Genomic DNA, 19,310 nt, shown 5'->3' on the forward strand with positions numbered 1-19,310 from the left:
CAGAGACATGCACACTGTCACACAATACTCAGGCACACATTAACATTAATCATACACTCATGCACATATGCAAGCAGAGTAACATATGTATCTACGCACATAGACCTACTTTCACCCATTCTAAGAGACCACAGTTATCAAGAAGCATCAATGTCCTCAGGTAGGGATTAGCCTTAATGTCCACAGACAGAAATAAGACTCAATGGCCCCACGCTGTACTCCACCGAGACACCACTCAGTAAAGAACATGGATGGTCCCACATGGTAATGATAATAAATGTCCCCAGGCAGGCAGTAATGAACATCAAAGGCCATTGATTGATGGATGGATGAATGGCTCATTGCATGGATGGATAAATGGCAGTGGAAGTATAGTTGAATAACTGAAGAATGAAGGTGCATAGATGGATGGAAGAGCAGTGGATGAGTGAGCAAAGAGATGGTTGAATGAGTGACTGAGTATATAGAGCAATGAGAGAACAATGATGGATATGTGGGGAGGATTTTGTACATGGATATATGTGGGTGTGGATGGATGAAAAAATGAATGTGTGAGTGTCTTTGTGGGTACACTCCAACTGTTGCAAGCCATCCTCAGCGTCTGATATGCGTGTTTCCGCTTCGCGCAAGCGCAGAGTGTGTTTGTCCAGTTTGGTGGACATGTGATCCATTCTTAAGTTTGAGCTGTCTATCTTGCCATCAATGGTCTGTAGGCTAGTCTGCACCGCTAGTAGCGTTTTTTCAATTGCGGACAGAGGGGGCGTCCATTTCTGAATCAGAAGTGGCCTGATGTTGTGACTTGGTAGACCTGCGAGGCTGAAATGTTTGAAGTGGATGGCTACGTTCAGTTTTGCCCATTTTTGTTTCACACTCTCACTGAACGTACGTAGGTAAGAAATGAGCTTGTCCCAGTCAAATATTAAATCTGCGTGCACCTAAGCTTACCACGCGACACGTTATCCGGTAGTACCATTTACAGAGCAAACTGTTGTGAGGACGGTTCAGGGTTAGTTCAAAGTGGGTTCCCGGAGAATAGGGTCTCCACGTGGCTCGGCGGTGCAGGACCGTAGGCGCCTCCCTTTCTGAGCATATAGTCCTCAATAAATGCCAGGGGCAATGGGTATTGCAGTCGGAGGAGGTACTCAGTGCAGGTCGTTAATATCCAACCGGGGAGAGACTCAACACGGCCCCCTCCCCTGCTGTGTGTACCTCAGTGGTACAGGGTCTGGGCAATGGTGAAGGAGTTTGCGCACGCCCACCTCTACTATCTGGCTTCTCTAATGTGGGCCCTATAATGAGGCTTAGTAGGGAAGGTCAGTGCGCACCTCCAGCGTATCAGTAGAGTGCGTGCCACACCAGTTGAGCTTGCCACAGCGGTAGTGATGGTCGCAGTAAAGGGGCTTGTCGCCTCTAATGATCCATGCCGCCCTGCAACTTGGGTTGAATTGCTAGTGTACAACAGGGAGATGTGGGGCCTAAATATGTGCATCAGCAGCAGTAGTGGGCTCTGCAGGCCTCCCCAGAACCCAAATGCGCCGTGACCCCTCTCCGCAGTGTCCATGTTACCTCGGGGACAGCAGGTCCTTGACTGCGGCCCTCCGATGATTCCGGCTAGGTCCCGCACACCTCGGCAGACCTCCTGCATAGGGCCGCTCTGGTCCGGAGGCGCCGAGGCCGCGTCGGGAGGACAGCGATGCCTGCAGATATTACCCCTCGCCCTCTCAGCCCCGGGTGTCAGTTCCTCCAGGAGGGTGCTGAGTGATGACACGACTCTCCACAGCCGGCCACCAGCATCAGCCACAACGTTTTCCCGTTCTCCGGGCACCGGCACTCGTCTCGAGCGCTAGGCCACCATTTTGTGGTCGCAGGTCCGCGCCACAACCCTGCAAGTTTTCACCTCAATCAGGGTTGCTGACAGAAATCTACACTCGCCTCCGGCAGCCTCGAGGATAGCGTGCACTTGTCCAGCAGTTTAGATAGATTTCTGATGTGGGGGAAGCAGGATTATTGATGGATGGGTTTTCTGTACAGCGGAACTGCACTATAGCGCAGCCATTTTGCTGTGCGCCCTCTAGCGCCCCCTATTTTATAGTAAAGTTGAGTGTCGTCGGCATAGAGGTGGTAGTTGATTCCAGCTTGTTTTAGAATTAGGGTAAGGGGTTCCATAAAGAGGTTGAAGAGAGAGGGAGAGAGAATAGGTCCTTGGGGGACACTTAGTGAGACAGGTGTAGGGTTTGAGAGACAGTCGTAGATTCAGATTTGTTGGGTTCTGTGTTGGAGAAAGGATGCAAATCATTTGTTAAAACCACTTTTTTGGGCAGAGGGAGTACATACTTGTGTACAGGCATCTTTTATTTGCTTTAATAGCAGATCCCCTGGGTTGCTGATTAGATCAGGCTACAGCACCCCTCCAGAAACACCATCAGTCTTTAATTATATCACTTGCAATGCATACTGGGCCACCCACGCAATAGTTGGGGTATGCTAAGATCTATAATACCAGGGTGGCATGTAGCAGGTAATGGGTGTGATAGTTTTAGATTGCACAACACTCTTGATATCTCTCGTAAATCTGGCCAGTGCATACTTTGTACACTTTGCACATAGTATCAATTTCTTATCTTTGTACTTTGAATTCCATCCTGTGGCAGTTGTAGATAGCACACTGCACTTTATAAATCAGACCAGAGTATACACTGCTTATTTTGTACTGTGAACAACTTCTTACATTGCTTACAAATTTTACAGGTTCTGTGATTTTGATTTTATCTGAAGAATGCATATTCTAGTTTTGGCCATGCCTTTGCACTTTGCGTTGTTGAACAAGGTACATTGCTCAGATTACCCAACCTATGGAATTATGCTAATTGTGATGTTAAGTAAGTACATTTTAACTGAGAAACTAGGTGCACTCTGTTTATTTGTAATCTAAATTGTTATGGTTTTAATTAACTATACAATAAAAATGTACTTATTTACTTACGTATAAATTGATTTTCAGACTATGCTTTTCATGATTCCGCCCTCAGTGACTCTGTACTTTTTCCTGTTTTACAGCTTGACCCTCAATTTAAGGATTCCCATAGAATTTGTTTCCCAATTCCAGCATTGATTGAAAGCAATACAATACAGTACTGCACTCATGAGAACATTGTTCTTTCAGGTAGTGCCATCACCTTTTGCTCCTACACAGGAGTCAGAAAGACATGCTGTTTTGTTTCACTTCTTCTGAGCTCAACAGAAGGTACAAGAGAAATAACTCTCTACACAAAAAATCACAGTCACAATGGGCGATGGCACTGACAAACCAGTTGTTTTGTCTTTACTTATAAAGATACAAGCAGCCCGTCCTGACGTTGTCCGGGTATGAATTGCTGCCGGCCAGTAGTATATTGTTTTGTAGGATTTCGTTTTGATAGCATTTCTTATCAGTGACAGGCCTGTGAAACGCTCCGATTCACAGTGCACTGCTGATGCACTTAAGAGTGCGCGTTCAGTAGTGTGTGAACTCGAGTTTCCCTACTTTATTTTTCCTTGCAATATTATATAGCGCGAACTCGACAACATGGCATGAGCACAATTTACATTACAGAAGAACACATTCATTTGTGGTAGGCACGGGGAGACAAAGCGATTTGCCTGGAATCACAGGATGTTGAGCTGATGCCGAGATTCGAACGTAGCTCCCCAGCTCTAAAGTTCGCAATTCTAGAACTTGTGGCGGGAGGTGTGTCTAAAGGTGTATGTCGGTGCTGGCCATCAATGAGAGAGACCTGTGCATTTTTCACATGGGTGATGAAAAAATATGAGTATGTTGCTGAAGATGTGGGCCGCCGTGCCACCAATGTACTTACCGGGGGAGGGTGAACACCCATTATTCCGCAACTTTCTTTCCGCATACTTTCATTACGAAAGTACCATGGCTCCGCAATGCTATTATAACGATGGCATTACATTTTATTAGCTTTTACCACGCATACATTTACAACGAAATTCTTTGTAAATGCATGAATGGTAAAAGCATGTTTTTTTAAATGTTTGGATAAGGTAAGTATGGGTATAGGGGTATATGTTTTGGGGTACTGAGGTATATGTTTTGGGGTGTTCGGGTATTTTAAGGGTTCAGATATAGTTTTGGATTATGGGGTACAGGGATAGTTTTAGGGATAGGTGTGGGTTTTGGGGTACAGGGGTATTTTTAGGGTTCAGGGCTGGGTTTGGGCTTTGGGGTATAGGGGTATTTTTAGGGTTCAGGGGTAGGTTTGGGTTTTGGGGTACAGGGGTATTTTAAGGGTTCAGGGCTAGGTTTGGGTTTTGGGGTACAGGGGTATTTTTAGGGTTCAGGGCTAGGTTTGGGTTTTGGAGTACAGGGGTATTTTAGGGTTCAGGGGTAGGTTTGGGTTTTGGGGTACAGGGTTATTTTTAGGGTTCAGGGCTAGGTTTGGGTTTTGGGGTACAGGGGTCTTTTTAGGGTTCAGGGGTAGGTTTGAGTTTTGGGGTACAGGGGTATTTTAAGGGTTCAGGGCTAGGTTTGGGTTTTGGGGTACAGGGGTGTTTTAGGGTTCAGGGGTAGGTTTGGGTTTTGGGGTACAGGGGTATTTTTAGTGTTCAGGGCTAGGTTTGGGTTTTGGGGTACAGGGGTATTTTTAGGGTTCAGGGGTAGGTTTGGGTTTTGAGGTACAGGAGTATTTATAGGGTTCAGGGCTAGGTTTGGGTTTTGGGGTACAGGGTATATTCATAGGGTTAAGATGGGTTAGTGTTTAAGGGTGTTGGGGTATTTTAAGGAGTAAGGGTGGGTTATGTTTATGGGGTGCAGGGGTATTTAAATGGAGCAGGGTGGGATTAGCACACGATCTGAGACATGGCATGAAGGGCGGAACTTACCACACGCCCCCAGCGTTTGTCACGCCCCCAGCACACGCCCACAGCACAATGCAGACACGCCCACAAGGGACTACTTTGCTGGCCCGGTTCTTTTACCTTTTATATGTATATGGTGGGCATCTGCATAGCCTATGTCCTTCTGCTGCAACTGCCTTTTCCAACGCTGTATTGGGTGTTGTGATTGGTGCTTTGGTTCCTGAGATTACCCGCCTCAAAGGTTTGGGCTCTCTCTTTATTATATTAGTATAGATTGATTGTAATAGTGTTTAGTAGTTGTGTGATTTACTGCTGCAAGATGAGCAGTGTGTTTGTTCTGAGTTTGCTGAGATGTCTTTATTGCCTGTATCTTTCACTCAAATGTGAAAGCTCCTTGCCAGAGGAGGTGTCTGTGGCTGGTTGGATAACAAATATGCACCATATTATACATAGCGCCTGGGTTCACAAAGTGCATTTACACCCACCCTGTGTGCCACTGGAGCACTTTGGTATTACACAATGGGGCTGCATATTCTTGTGCTGCCCTTTCTGTAATATGGAATGCGGTCGGGTTTCATGGGTGCTGCATGTTCCATAGGGGGTGTGCCCAGTGCCGTCTTAACGCATCGCCACAATGGGCAGTTGCCCGGGGGCCCCATGAGCATAGGGGCCCCATGCAGACCAGAATTTAACACTCATTTTCCATTAAACATTTTTACTCCAGTGAGTGGTTGTGTAGGCAGGGCCAGTGCACTGCTTTTCCCAGGGGCCTATAATGCTGTTAAGGGGGCCCTGAGGGGCAAGGTGGTATGGCCCCCAACCAAATGAGAGTACTTTGTGCCCTTGCCTTATTAGCAAAAGCAAAGAAGCAGTCAAGAGATGCACTCGCTGTGTATTTCATATGAAGTGCTGCACAGTTAAAGGGCATACAGGGGAGCCCTTGGGAGTGAGAAGCAGGGGTCCCAGGGACCTCAAGCTATCCCTGTGCAAGTGAGTGCAGACAAGCACTTGGTTCCACAAGCCAGGGGTCCCTCCCCCTTTAACAGTGAGACCAGGTCTCCACCTTCAGTGAAAGGCAGACCCCGTGCATTAAAATAGCCAGGCCTTCTTTCACTGTTCACAGTGCTGGTGCACACGTGTGTCTGCACTATGAACAGCCCCTGTGCTTTAATAGGGTGCACTGTCATAGGTGATGAAAGGCGCGCCCAGTTGAGGGTTCACCTCAGCATAGAGTGGGACAGAGCACTGTGTATGTGTTATGGTCTTAGTACTCAAAGTGCAAATAGCTACAGGCCCTGTAACAGCACGGTGGCTCCTGGATACCCATGCTAAGGTGCTGGGAGGAAGAGGGGAAGACCTGTCGCTTTGTGCAGCACAATCATTTCTTGTTCTCCCTCTGAGCATGATGCATTAGAAAAATATGCAGATGTCACATTCGTGAGTAACTCTCTTAACAAGGAACACCTAAAAAGTTCCCTGGGGCATAAAGTGTGATTCCTAAGGTACAAGGTGTGTTACAGGATGTGACAAGATTGTCAACACAAATAACATCATGAACATCATTATTTTGCATTCCATGCAGGGTGGGTCACTACTTCAAGAAGACATTCAAAAGGGTAATGTGAAGTAATTAGTCTCAAAGAGGGTGTTAATTACAACAAAAGCAAATGTTAACAAAGCTAATAGTGATGTTTGCAGATATTGACCCAGCCAGTAGAGACTTTTGCATGGTGCACAGAGACATGCACACTGTCACACAATACTCAGGCACACATTAACATTAATCATACACTCATGCACATATGCAAGCAGAGTAACATATGTATCTACGCACATAGACCTACTTTCACCCATTCTAAGAGACCACAGTTATCAAGAAGCATCAATGTCCTCAGGTAGGGATTAGCCTTAATGTCCACAGACAGAAATAAGACTCAATGGCCCCACGCTGTACTCCACCGAGACACCACTCAGTAAAGAACATGGATGGTCCCACATGGTAATGATAATAAATATCCCCAGGCAGGCAGTAATGAACATCAAAGGCCATTGATTGATGGATGGATGAATGGCTCATTGCATGGATGGATAAATGGCAGTGGAAGTATAGTTGAATAAGTGAAGAATGAAGGTGCATAGATGGATGGAAGAGCAGTGGATGAGTGAGCAAAGAGATGGTTGAATGAGTGACTGAGTATATAGAGCAATGAGAGAACAATGATGGATATGTGGGGAGGATTTTGTACATGGATATATGTGGGTGTGGATGGATGAAAAGGTGGATGTGTGAGTGTCCTTCTGGGTACACTCCAACTGCGGCAACCACATGCACACTAACACATGGTTACATTTTAAAAATCACTCAATAATCCTTACTAGTATTCTGAATGTTTGGTGAAGAGCATTAGTATGTTCAGACTTTGAAAACCCATGAAAAACAACCCAGAAGCCTCAGAATGCATGTGGGCTATAAAGCCAAAGCTGGCAGGTGACGTCACTCACCTCAGGCTCCACTGATGATGTCACAGGCCCTTCATTCCTCCACAGCCTAAGCTCTCTCAAGATCCTCTGTGCTGACAGGTTTATTATTAAAAGGGAGAGAGAGGGGAGATGGTGAGCCAGGTCTAGGGATACAGGGAAGGAGGATAATCCAACCAGATCCGCTGACATGCTCAATGACAGTATTCTGCTCTTGACAAGAAGCCCTTGTGGAGCCCCTACACAGTTGGAAGGAAGTGCCGGCTCCTTAGGGAGTAGTCCAACTCTATCTTCACTGCAAAGGTGGATAGGCAAAGCATGTACAGGGAGAAGCGGGATGAGGGAGGAAGATACACAGACCAAAATAATGGCCCTGGCAGAAGTGAGGAGGTCCTGGATCATGAAGAAATCAAAATGGAAAAGTCTTGGAAAAACCAGAGAAGACCCTGCCTTAGCCTACTCACTATATCCTAAGAGAACATTGAACACATGCATGAAGTACAGTTTCAAGGTATTACCTGCTGCAGACTCATATGATGGTGATGAGGACACATCCCTTCCACATCACTGTCCCCATATTTTACCTATTTTGCAGATTGCAGACCTCACTCTTCTCTATATTATGTCCATCTCCCCCATTCTAAAGTGTGATGAAAAAAGGATTTCAATAGGGTCAAAACAAATCAAGACACTTTACTTGGTGATGCACAAATGACAAATATTCGATGGCATTCATTATCATTTGTGCGCTATATAGTGTTATCAGTAAAACTGTATGTCTGTGCAATAGTGGAGGTTATTTTAATGAAAAATGTGCTGTCTGTAAATGACATTGGCTACTACACCATGCTTTAGTAATATATGTGTGACCGTGTGCTCCTACTCCTAAGTGTAACACCAGCTACATGTTACACTCTTACCATTCCCCTGGTCTGGTGATTGAGTGTGGTTCATTTGAAACACTTGTTCTTTGTGTGATGCTTGGATTTTTCAGAATCTCCACAAGTTCAGTGATGTAACATTGATGGCAGCATCACTATTCTGTGTATTGTTCCAGCATCACTGCTTACTAGGGCCACAGGAGCTCTGAAAGCACTGGGAGATGCTGTTAGCTCTGTCTGATTCCTTCAGATGCAGGAGTCAGACTCCAAGCAGCAGAATCTACTGAAGCACCTGTGGGGGCACTGCAAAGTGCTCATTGAGTGTGCACTGAATGGCTGAGCAGTGCGCATGCTCACTTTTTTAATTGCAGTGTGCCATTCGGCCCTGCCGAGGTCAGAGATAAAGTTATGCCCATTCTGCTGGATGGCTTCTGAAAACATGATGGTCACAGTAATCACTGCGTTCAGCCTGACGGGTAGAGGGAAGATGTCAGTTGTTAGGGAGAGGGAGAGGTGTGGCGCCGCGGCCAGGGCGACTGACGCTGGAATCTGGGGACCACGGTTCGATCCCCGGCTCCGGCGGCAGGTTAGCCCAGCACCATGTGACTCTGGGCAATAGCTCGCTTAATCTTCCCGACGGCCCCCAGCGCCTAGAGACCCTTACGGGTGATTGTGTGCTTTACTTTACTAAAAGAACATAGAATTATTTAGGTCAGTGTAGATATTGGAAAAATGAATGATGTGAGCTTTTTTAGTTTCATTATATGCTACAAAATGCACAAGCAACATTAAACAACTTCTTGTTGTCACTGATGCAGAATTCTTCCTTTGTAAAACCAGAAATAGGAATAGTTATCCTTCTGAGACCTATGGAAACTGAAAAGAATGTCAGAAAGCAAAATGTTCCTCCACAGAGCGAGATACTGAGAGAGTTGGAACTTGAGTTACTGTAACACAAATTAGTGTAGTAGAGTTCGGCGAGCAAACAAATTAACAGGGAGAGCCGAGTTAAGGGGCTATCTTGGCCCTAAGAGCCCTTTTTGTCTCCAAGAGCCCAGAGACGAGCTAACCATAGGAATATTTGGCATGGAATGTATGCAACAAATATATAAAAATATGGGTGTCTTCACAATTCTATAAGAATATTTTTTGACAGGCGTTTCACCTTAGTACTTCAGAGTATGTCACTGCATTCAGAGTCATTTATTAAAAGTTTTTAAACATTCAAGTCTCCACTCCCACCCCTCCCACTCCGACGACAATACATTAGTAAACACAGAGGAAACTCAGTTGTCAGGTGCACTCTATATCGTATCGTAAGGGGTGCTTATAAAGCGCACTGACACCATGGGTTTCCTGGCGCTGGTCAGAAGTGAAGGGGGACAGAGAGACTAACCAGATTGGGGGAAAAGCCAAGTTTTTAGGGATTTACGAAAAAGAGTCAAAGAATTAGAAGTTTTAAGAGAAAGAGGGAAAGAGTTCCAGAGCTTGGGGGCCAGGTAGGCAAATCTCCGGCCTCCAGATCTGCAGAGCTTATAAGAGGGGACAGTCAAGAAGTGGAGGTGAGAGGATCTCAAGTTGCGGGATGGACAGTAGGGTCTGATGAGGGATTTCACAAAGGCAGGGCAGGGGCCAGCTAATGACTTAAAGGTAAGGCAGCCGATCTTGAAGGCTGCCCTAGAGGTGACAGGGAGCCAGTGGAGTTTGACAAGGAGGGGCCTGGCGGATTGCCACTTCGGAATCCCTAAGGCCAATCTCGCCGCCTGATTTTGGACCACTTGCAGTCTAGCCATCGATGTTTTAGGCAGACCATGGTAGATCGCATTAGAAAAATCTAGGCGGGAGAGGACGAGGGCCATGATAACCTGCAGGAGGGCATCAGGTGTAAGGAGGTATGCCACTTTCCTGATCCTGCGCAGTTGGTAGATACAGGACGAGACCACGGTCCCCACCTGCGGCCCTAGGCATAAGGCGGAATCAATGGTGACCCCCAGACTCTTCACCGAAGCTACCGGGGTGGGAGAGGGGCCCAGTTCCGCCGGCCAGAATTGAGGCCCCCAGAAGGTGGCGCTCCTACCGGGAAGGAGGAGCTCCGTCTTACCGGGGTTCAACTTTAACTGGTTGTGGCCCATCCACTGGAGAATGTGGGACATGACTGCCTGAAAGTTGGGGATAGCAGAGGGAGAGTTGAGAGAAAAGATGAGTTGCAGGTCGTCCGCGTAATTAAATACGGTAACGTCCCACTGCCTCAAAGAAAAGAGAAGGGGGCGAAGATAGAGGTTAAAAAGAAGAGGGGACAAAGAAGAACCCTGGGGGACCCCACAGAGCGAGTGCTCTCTAGGAGCCCTGAAGGCGCCCAGACTGAGGGTCTGAGACCTGCCAGTCAGGAAGGATCTGACCCAGGCCAACGCCAGGCCCTGGATGCCAGCCTGCTCGACACGGCGGAGAAGGATGTTATGATCCACCGTGTCGAAGGCGGCTGACAGGTCTAGTAGTACCAGGGCCTGGGGGGCACCCTTGTCAACACCGTCTCTCAGGGCATCCAGCACGGCCAAGATCACTGTCTCCGTAGAGTGGCCGGGTCTGAAGCCCGCCTGATTGCCCTCGAGAAAGTTGGAACTCTCGATGAACTGTGAGAGACAGGTGGTGACGTGGGCTTCCAGGATTTTTGAGAAGAAAGGTAAGAGGGAGATAGGACGGTAGTTAGCCGGGACAGCGGGGTCAGCCCCCGGCTTCTTCAGGAGGGGCACCAACACCGCCTCCTTAAAGGAGCCCGGCACCGTACCAGAGTAGAGAGAAGAGTTTAGCAGAGGGAGAATGCAGTCGGGTAGAGAGTGGCAGATGTCCCGGAGTATAGAGGGGGGGCAACAGTCATCTGGAGATCCCGACTTGATGCGGGTAGCAAGAGTGGCCAAGGAAGTTGAGTCTAGAAGAGGAAATTGTGTAAAAGAGGAAGTATTGTGAGGGGGGAAAACGGATCCAGCGCCAGGAGACATGACAGAGATGGTGTCCTTAATCAATACGATTTTTTCGATGAAAAAGGTACTAAGGGTGTTACATGCTTCCTGTGTGGGGGCCTGGGTAGGGAGCGTCCTGGAGTCGGAGGTAAATTCATTAAGAACCTTAAAAATTTCCTTAGACTGGCAGGGGGCAGATAGGATTTTACCTGAGGCATACGTTTTTTTGGCAGCCAAGATGGCAAGTTTATACCTATTGCGGGCAGCCACATAGGCGTCTCTGCTAGAAGGGCAGTAGTCCCTCCTCCACTTGCGCTCAAGCTGGCGGAGTTCCAAGTGGAGAGCTTTTAGGTGGGGGGTAAACCATTTATGGGAATTGCTGTGCCGGGATTGGGGGAACTTAGTGAGGGGGGCAAAGATGTCACTGGCTGTGGTAAGCCAGTCTGCCACAAGCCCATGGAGCTCGTCGGTGCCAGTGTCATTGGGTAACAGGGGATAAGTTTGGGACAGATGAGCCAATAGTTTGGAGGAATCGACAGCCTTCCACTTGCGAGCCGAGCCGCCCTCCCGTGGGGGGACCTTGATCTGGCCAACCGCCGAAAATGTGGTGTCGATCAGATAGTGGTCTGACCACACACAGGGTGTTATTAATGGGCGAGAGGACGTGACTCCATGGGTCCAAATATGATCGAGGATGTGGCCACCCTTATGGGTGGCGGACCTGACAAGTTGGATAAAATTCAGGCTCGTAAGACCCTCGAACAATTCGGAGGCATGAGGGCCAGCGTCCTCGTGCTGAAACCAGTAATTAAAGTCACCGATGATGACAATACGGGGGGAGCTGGTAGCAATGTTGGTCAGCTGATCGATAAAGGAAGAGGGGAAAGACGGCATAGAGTGGGGGGGGCGGTATAGTAGCACAAGAGTGACTGCACCTACCTTAGTCCCCAGGCTGAGGACCAGGGTATCTACTTCCGGTAGGGTCATGGCCGCAGAGGCAATGATCTTAAGATCCTTGCGTATTACCGCCGCCACCCCTCCCCCGATGCGACCCCCTAATCGATTAGAGTTCAGCAGGAAATAATCGGGGGGTAGCGCGGCCAAGATGTCTGGGAGAGAGTCGTCGGTAAGCCAAGTCTCTGATAACAATAGGACATCGGGACTTTCAGACATGAGTAAGTACAGGATGTCAACTTGGTGCTTGACCATTGAACGAGTGTTTAGGTATAGAACCCGAATTAACGACTCGATAGGAGCCAGAGCGGGAAGTGATGGAGTCGGCGCAAGAATAGGGGTAGAAATGCCTGCAATGCCGAGTGATGTGATGCGAGCCCAGGTGTCGGGGGGGAGAGGGCTGGCCGAGGCATGTAGGCACTTAAGGGCAGGGGACGAGTAAGATATAGAAGAAACAGCGTCCCTAGCCCCTGGTCCCATCCGGCCGCGGACGGGCGCAGACGGGCTTAACTCAGGCGCAACTCCGGCGCGCCTACGTCGCGCCCGCTGCGCTCGTCCGCTGCGCTGACACATGAGGGCCGTTTAAATAGGGGCGGAACGAGGGTGGAGTGTCAGGGCTCCACTCCAAAGGAACAAGCCCAATCCAAAATGGCGCCCGCGAGCGCTGGGAACCGGTGGTTCCAGGCAGCCCCCAGCCAACAGCTCAACCTTCAGAAAGAGAGATTTCAGGGGTTAGTTGCCTGCATAACAAAAGGGTTATGTTTAAAACAAATTTAAAATGATCTTAGCGTAAAAGCGCGACCCGCTCGCAATCAGCGGGGCACAAAGCAGGTGATGCCTAAGATTGCTCTCTGAGCGTTAGCGAAGCCAGCCCACTGCCACTGGGCCACTCGCAAACACCCTATATGTGGGCTACATTCTTATTTTACACAGAGCAGCACTGTAGTCCATTTCTGTGGCATGAATTGTCAAAGAAATTGGGCAGTATAGATGAATGTGCCACGTTTTTGTCAGTATAACTTTACAGTTTGGTCATGTTTAATAAACTTTAATGGTATCTGGTTAAAAGTGTTATCAGTTCATTTGGAACCAGTGGACCTGAAATTAGTACTAGCTGGAAAGTGACCACTTATTTAACACTTTTAATGGGTCTGTCATGGAGCGTCATCCATGTATGGCACTTTTATAAAATTCTTTGATTCTCTTGAGCTCCATATTTTGTGTTTAATTATGTAGGTAGTAGTGGATTAATGGCAAAAATATAAATAGTAATTGTGTGTATAAAATCCCACAGACATAGTTTCACATAATTACAATAGTCCCAAGTATTAGAACCCACAACATTGTGTGACTATTAAAACTTATGTTGCAGTGTCTTTTTCCTCTCTCCTTAGACCAGCCTGCTGTTTCCATCAAAGGCCTTGAGACTGAAGCCATGCAACACCTGATCCAGCAGGCAGTAGCCATTCTGCAGCTCTCACAACAAGCATTGGCAAAGCCAAAAAGTTACATCTTTTGAACCTAATGGTTTTGCTGTTTGCTGATGGCGTGCAGCTTCAAGCAAAAAAAAAGGTGCGATGAGGAGGCCAAGGTGTCCACATAATTCTGTAGGTGCACACATGCTTGATGACGTATGATGATGTATCCGCATGGATACGCATGCATTTGCAAACATTACCATATGTGTGTGCCTACAAAATGAGGCTGGGACCTCCCTTTTATCTGGCCAAAGCTATAAATCTCTGATGAGCTCTACCTAGGATCAAACATGTGTCAGGGGTTGTTTGTATTAATTTTAGGTTGGCTTGCATGGTATTTTTACCAATTCAAAATTGTAATACTGTGCCTTGATTGGTAACAGGTTTTTGTCATGTTGCAGCTCAACGTGGATGGCACTTGCTAATATGCTTAAAAACTCTGCTAGAGAAACAGATATTTTAGGTCTTATAATGTATGTATGTATGTATATATAAATGTATATATATAGTTATTTTTATTTTAAAAGACCGTCGGTTGGGTGGGGGCAATAAATGAGCAGGTGTGGAGAAGCAACAGAGAGTGAGTGGGGAAGAGGAAAGCATCACACAAGAGACAGCGCAACAGAGGGGGCGGGGGAAGAAGCACATGAGGGAGAAACCAACATGGAACACAGGGCAGTTACTTGGTGGGGAAGAAACACAAGAGGGACAGAGCTGAAAAACACATGCAGTATCATGGAGTGCTTAACCAAAAAGAAAATGATAGTTCCCTAAAATTGAGCCATGGAAGGATACAAGTCGAAAGGATGACGAGGCGATGCTCCACAAGAGGGACAAACACAAGAAGAGTAAGGCAAGTCATTGAATAAGAAACAAGCAAATGAGAGTTATAATAAAGTCCACCAAAGATAAGCAATGAGTGGGCTGTAAGCCCACTTTAAGATCTTGGTAAACCATGACAGGTCTCGCGCAATTAGTGCTGACTGGAAGACAAGACTTACAATTTTGGTCATTCTGGTAGTTGCTCACTGGCTAGAAGACTTGGAGGAAAAGGATGAGGAGGACCTCCAAAGGACTCCAGCCAGCAGCAGCAATGGACAGCTGTAAACAGCCTAGTCTTAGCACCTCTGCCCCTTCCCCTACAGCAGCAAGCTACAGTCCCTGTCTCCAATACACACGGTGGTGCTTTTGAGAGCGGCCCTAGAAAATCAGGAAGCCCCGGAGCGTATCTCACAGAAACAAAGGACAGACTGTTCAATTTAGAAAGGTGTTTTTTTTTCAATTTATGGCCAGCTTTTTAATTTGTTTAGTTTTTAGAAGGGATTGTCAGAGAGGTTGGATTTGTTGTTGTAGGTGCAGTGAGCAGAATGTTTTGGGGAAAGGTTTGATCAGTAGTATGTTTTTTTGTGGTTGATGGAGGAAGTTGGTCTGTTATATGTGGTGTGGATGGAATGTGTTGAAGAAGGGTTGGACAAGGTATTTTATGTTTTGTTGGGTTTATGGTGGGGTTGGTCTGTTACAGCTGCTGAAGGCAAACTGTGTTGGGGAAGGGTTATGTTAGTTGAATGTGTATTTTAGGGCTGGAGGTCGGCCTGTGGCAGATGAAGTGGGTGGGATATGACGGGGAAGGAGTTGATTAGTGACTGCGTTTTGTAGGATTATAATAGGGGGTGGTTTTGTTGCGGGTTGTGTGGATGACTGCATTGTAATGTATTGTTGTGTCATACATAGCAGTTTCTTCCATAATTAGTCTCGTGGTTGCCAAGGGTAAGCTTGTTAATCAGTAGCATCCAGGGTAAACCAGGGAAGATATATATACCGGCAGAGGCTCAAATCAAGCCTATCACATGGAGCAAAGAAGTTCTATCATTTACTCTGACTCTTCCTACATGTGCTCCCTTGTCAGGCTACTTCAAATATGGACCTCACCCGCCTTGTATTCAGTGCTGAAGATATGACCAGTGGTTAATTTGTACAAAGAAAAGTGCCAGGGCTCTCGTCAGCTTACACCAGCCCATTTCTCCTGTTAGCGCCGCCTAACACAGAACCAACTACTAACCATGAAAGTGGGCAGAGGATGTGGCCTAACAGCCAAAGCTGCTGACTTCGGAGCTGGCGAACCAGGCTTGAGTCTCACTGTCTGTTCAACATCCTCTAATTCTGGGCAAATCACTTAATCTCCCTGTGCCTACCATATATGAATGTGTCCTTAACTGGTGCACCTGAAAGTGCCGGTGTTGATGACTAAGTGCCGGTGCTGAGCACCTGAATCCACTGGCTCAAATTAAGCACTGGATATGACCAAGCCCATGTCCTACCCCCTTCACAACATGTCAATTAGCCCCCTGCATTTAGTTATCACTGTATATTCCCCTCACCTGTCACGTCATCAGTAAGTAGTAGTGCCTATGGAGGCCACCTTAGACTGCTGTCCCCCAAACCCAAATATCTCCCTCCTCCTCCTCACCTGAGTAGAGCAACTGTTGCTGCAAGAACTATGCCCAAGGAGCTAACTTGCCATTCTCAAAGGTCTGAACAGGAAAGACACCAACAAAAACACATTTTCTTTTTTCGAATGGAGCAGGTGAACCACTGAAAAATGTCTGCAAATTGACAGAAGAGTCAGTGGGAAAGCCAAAAACAGAGCCCAGACTCAACCAACATAGTATTCGTATGACAGAGGACATATTGTTCTAATACAAATGTTGTCCAAATATCAACTTATCAAACAGAAATATAAGCTATAGGTATGGATTCATATGCAGCCATGTACAAGTAAGGAGTTTTTCAGCAAATTAATTCTCTATGGGGGGTATCTTACATATAAGTAAGGTACATGCTATCTAGTCATCTAATGACCAATTTCAGCCCCAGGAAGTCCCATTGGCAGGAAATAAGAGATGGTGTTGGTGACTTTACATTTTCTTGACCTTGTTCCAGAGAGGATCAGCATTGTGCACACCACATCCACATCTAATTGTGAGATCTGTTAATGTTGGAGAAAGATTGCAACACAATAGATCTTACAATTAAAGGGAAGAGGGTTAGGAATTAAATCAATGGATGGTTGGGGGAATTGGCAAAGAGGAAAAAGCTGAGAGAGAGAGAGTGAGAGAGAGAGAGAGACAGGCATGGCGTTCAGCCACACTCAGCCACACTCCTAGGCATGTAACACCTGCCATGGAAGGAAGAGGACAGCAGTTAACACACTTCAAAAAGTGTTTATCTCCTCATAGTCTCCCAAATCTGTTAAAGCAAAATAGGAACCACACAGACCGTACACATATTTAAGATGTTATTATATTTATAATTTGTATTATTTTAAGTATAAGTAAAAGTGCAAATGCATAAAAATGGTGGAACTGCATTCTGCCTTTGGGAGCAGGGCTGTCATGGCAGAGCAGAAGACCATGGAGGTTCCTTGCAAAAGACCTGAAAAAACACATTGTTCTAGTCCAGTGTAGTGGCTCCTCTTTTCACCTGGTTGTTGTGGAAGGGATGTGTAGATTTTCTTTTCTCTTTGAAAGATACGGACCTGTAAAACAAGAAAAGGAAACACAATTGAGACTTAGCGTCAAGGTAAACTGAGGCATCTTAAAAGAGCTGTGACATCTGTGCTGAATGTAATCACAAGCTTACCAGAGGCTCTGTTTTGTCCGAAGATGAAGGACAGCAATTCACATTTGCAAGCTGCATGTTCTGAGACAGCAGCAAGGTGCCCAGTGTCTGCCTTATCTCACCTGTTCCAAGACCTCTGCGTTCACGGTTAACTATAGGGCGGGAGCTTTTCTTTGCCTAGTGCGGGATTGGCAGCCCAGGGCTCGTGAGATATGGCACTGGGCCAAATGTATCATACTTTGGCTTCTTCGTTTGCTGGGTAGATGCCATGAATTCCTGAAACTCCATTCAGTTCTTTATAATTTACGCTTTCTAAGATAGTGGTCAATCCATAGGATGTTAACTCAAGTTCCCAATTCAAGATGGAGTAGGACGTTTCCAGTGATGTCAGTTCCTCTTGGAGTCAAATGTGAGGTTTGTCTTTCAGGAAACTGGTGCATTGCAGCGCATTAGTTCCCTTATTTATCTTTTCGATTTTCGTCCTTGCATTAATTTTTGATCTGGATTTTTGATCCTCAAAGTTTTGCTTCCCCATGATTTTATCTCTGGATTTTGGCAGCTCCCTTATCCCTCCTGATGTCAGAAGACGTTTGATGCTCAGCTGATCTCTTCATTACTGGTCTTTAACTTTAACCAAGACTTAGGAAATTGCCTCAGTGATTTTTTTTCCTTTTTTGTTAGTTTTCCTCCTAGATGTGATCATGTTAAGGTTGAACTTTGCACGTCCCACTTATGTATGGTGTAGCATGGCACTGTACCTACTTGGAAGAACATCCCTATCTTTCATGTGCTGAAGAGTTCCCTCCTGCATTGCCCAAAGTGTCCAGTCCATCAAACAAGCATTTGCAATGCAATCGGTCTCGCCTTTGGGACCTTATATGTATTTAGCTATGCAGCACATTAGCCTGGGTGCTGAAACATCTACTGTTCTTTAACATGGAGGGCAAGTAAGCACAAAACTGCGTGACACGCCAGGTATGGGAACACATGGAGAGAACTATTGCCTTTCAGCGGGAAATGGTATAGTCCAAAGCTCTGTTTTTAATGGTAAATAGCATTGACAGCGATTCTTTTTCTCCGCTTGGAATCACGACGTGGTCGTTATCACGACCGCTTTGTGATTCTGCATACCATTACTCCGCAATTCGGAACAACGACTTGCGGAGGGGGGGGGAGATGTTGGATTTAAAACCCAACACCTTTCCTAGTGTCCGCACAGACTGGAGTTGGAATAGTAAATTATACTATTCCAACTTCCAGCACCCCCTCTCCGCAAGTTGTTGCTACGACTTGCGGAGTAATGGTATGCAGAATCACAACGCGGTCATGATAACAACCGCGTTGTGATTCCCCGCGGAGAAAAAGAATGCTGGAATTCATCATATATTCGTTTTTAATATAAAAGTAGGGTCTTCGGTGGTCATATCACTGAAAATACAAGATATGAAAAAAATATTATTGTCGACGGGTGCTTGTGGAAGACAATTTCTATGGACTGGAATCTAGAGAATGCTAATGTGATTCTGGTGAGTCCCTCAGCAGAAAGCAAATCTGGTATTTTACTGACCTCTGCTGGTCGTTTTCTATCAAGACAGTTAAGTAGAGGCAGTTGAACAGAAAAAAAAAGTCCCTAAGCAGAAGCAGATAAGTCCTAAGGCTGATCTCCAGAGCCCACAAAGTACATTAACATATAAGTATATACTAAAGTATACATACTAAAGTATATAAAAGAGGTCTCAAATGCTCGACCCAAAAATGAGGAGATAATAGACTCAGTAATATATGTGCTATTGGGCAGCTAAAATAAGGCTAATCTAGTTGAACTCACTGCGACACACAAAAGCATGTGCCCAGAGTGATCACCCAGCCATAAAAAAAACAAATTTAGCTAAGACCCTCCAACGTGCCACGTTAATCAGTTAACATTATTTATTTATTGAAAGTCACCTGGTTCCAAACCGGTGTGGTATCTACACATTTCTTTTACTGTGAAACTTACTCACAAATGCAGTGCAGCTCTTTCAGTTTTCAGGGGCAGTTGATCAATGGAATTAAATGTTAGGCATGAAGGTATCTGTTGGAAA

The sequence above is a fragment of the Lissotriton helveticus genome, chromosome 8, assembly GCF_964261635.1.
Source record: "Lissotriton helveticus chromosome 8, aLisHel1.1, whole genome shotgun sequence".
Taxonomy (NCBI): domain Eukaryota; kingdom Metazoa; phylum Chordata; class Amphibia; order Caudata; family Salamandridae; genus Lissotriton; species Lissotriton helveticus.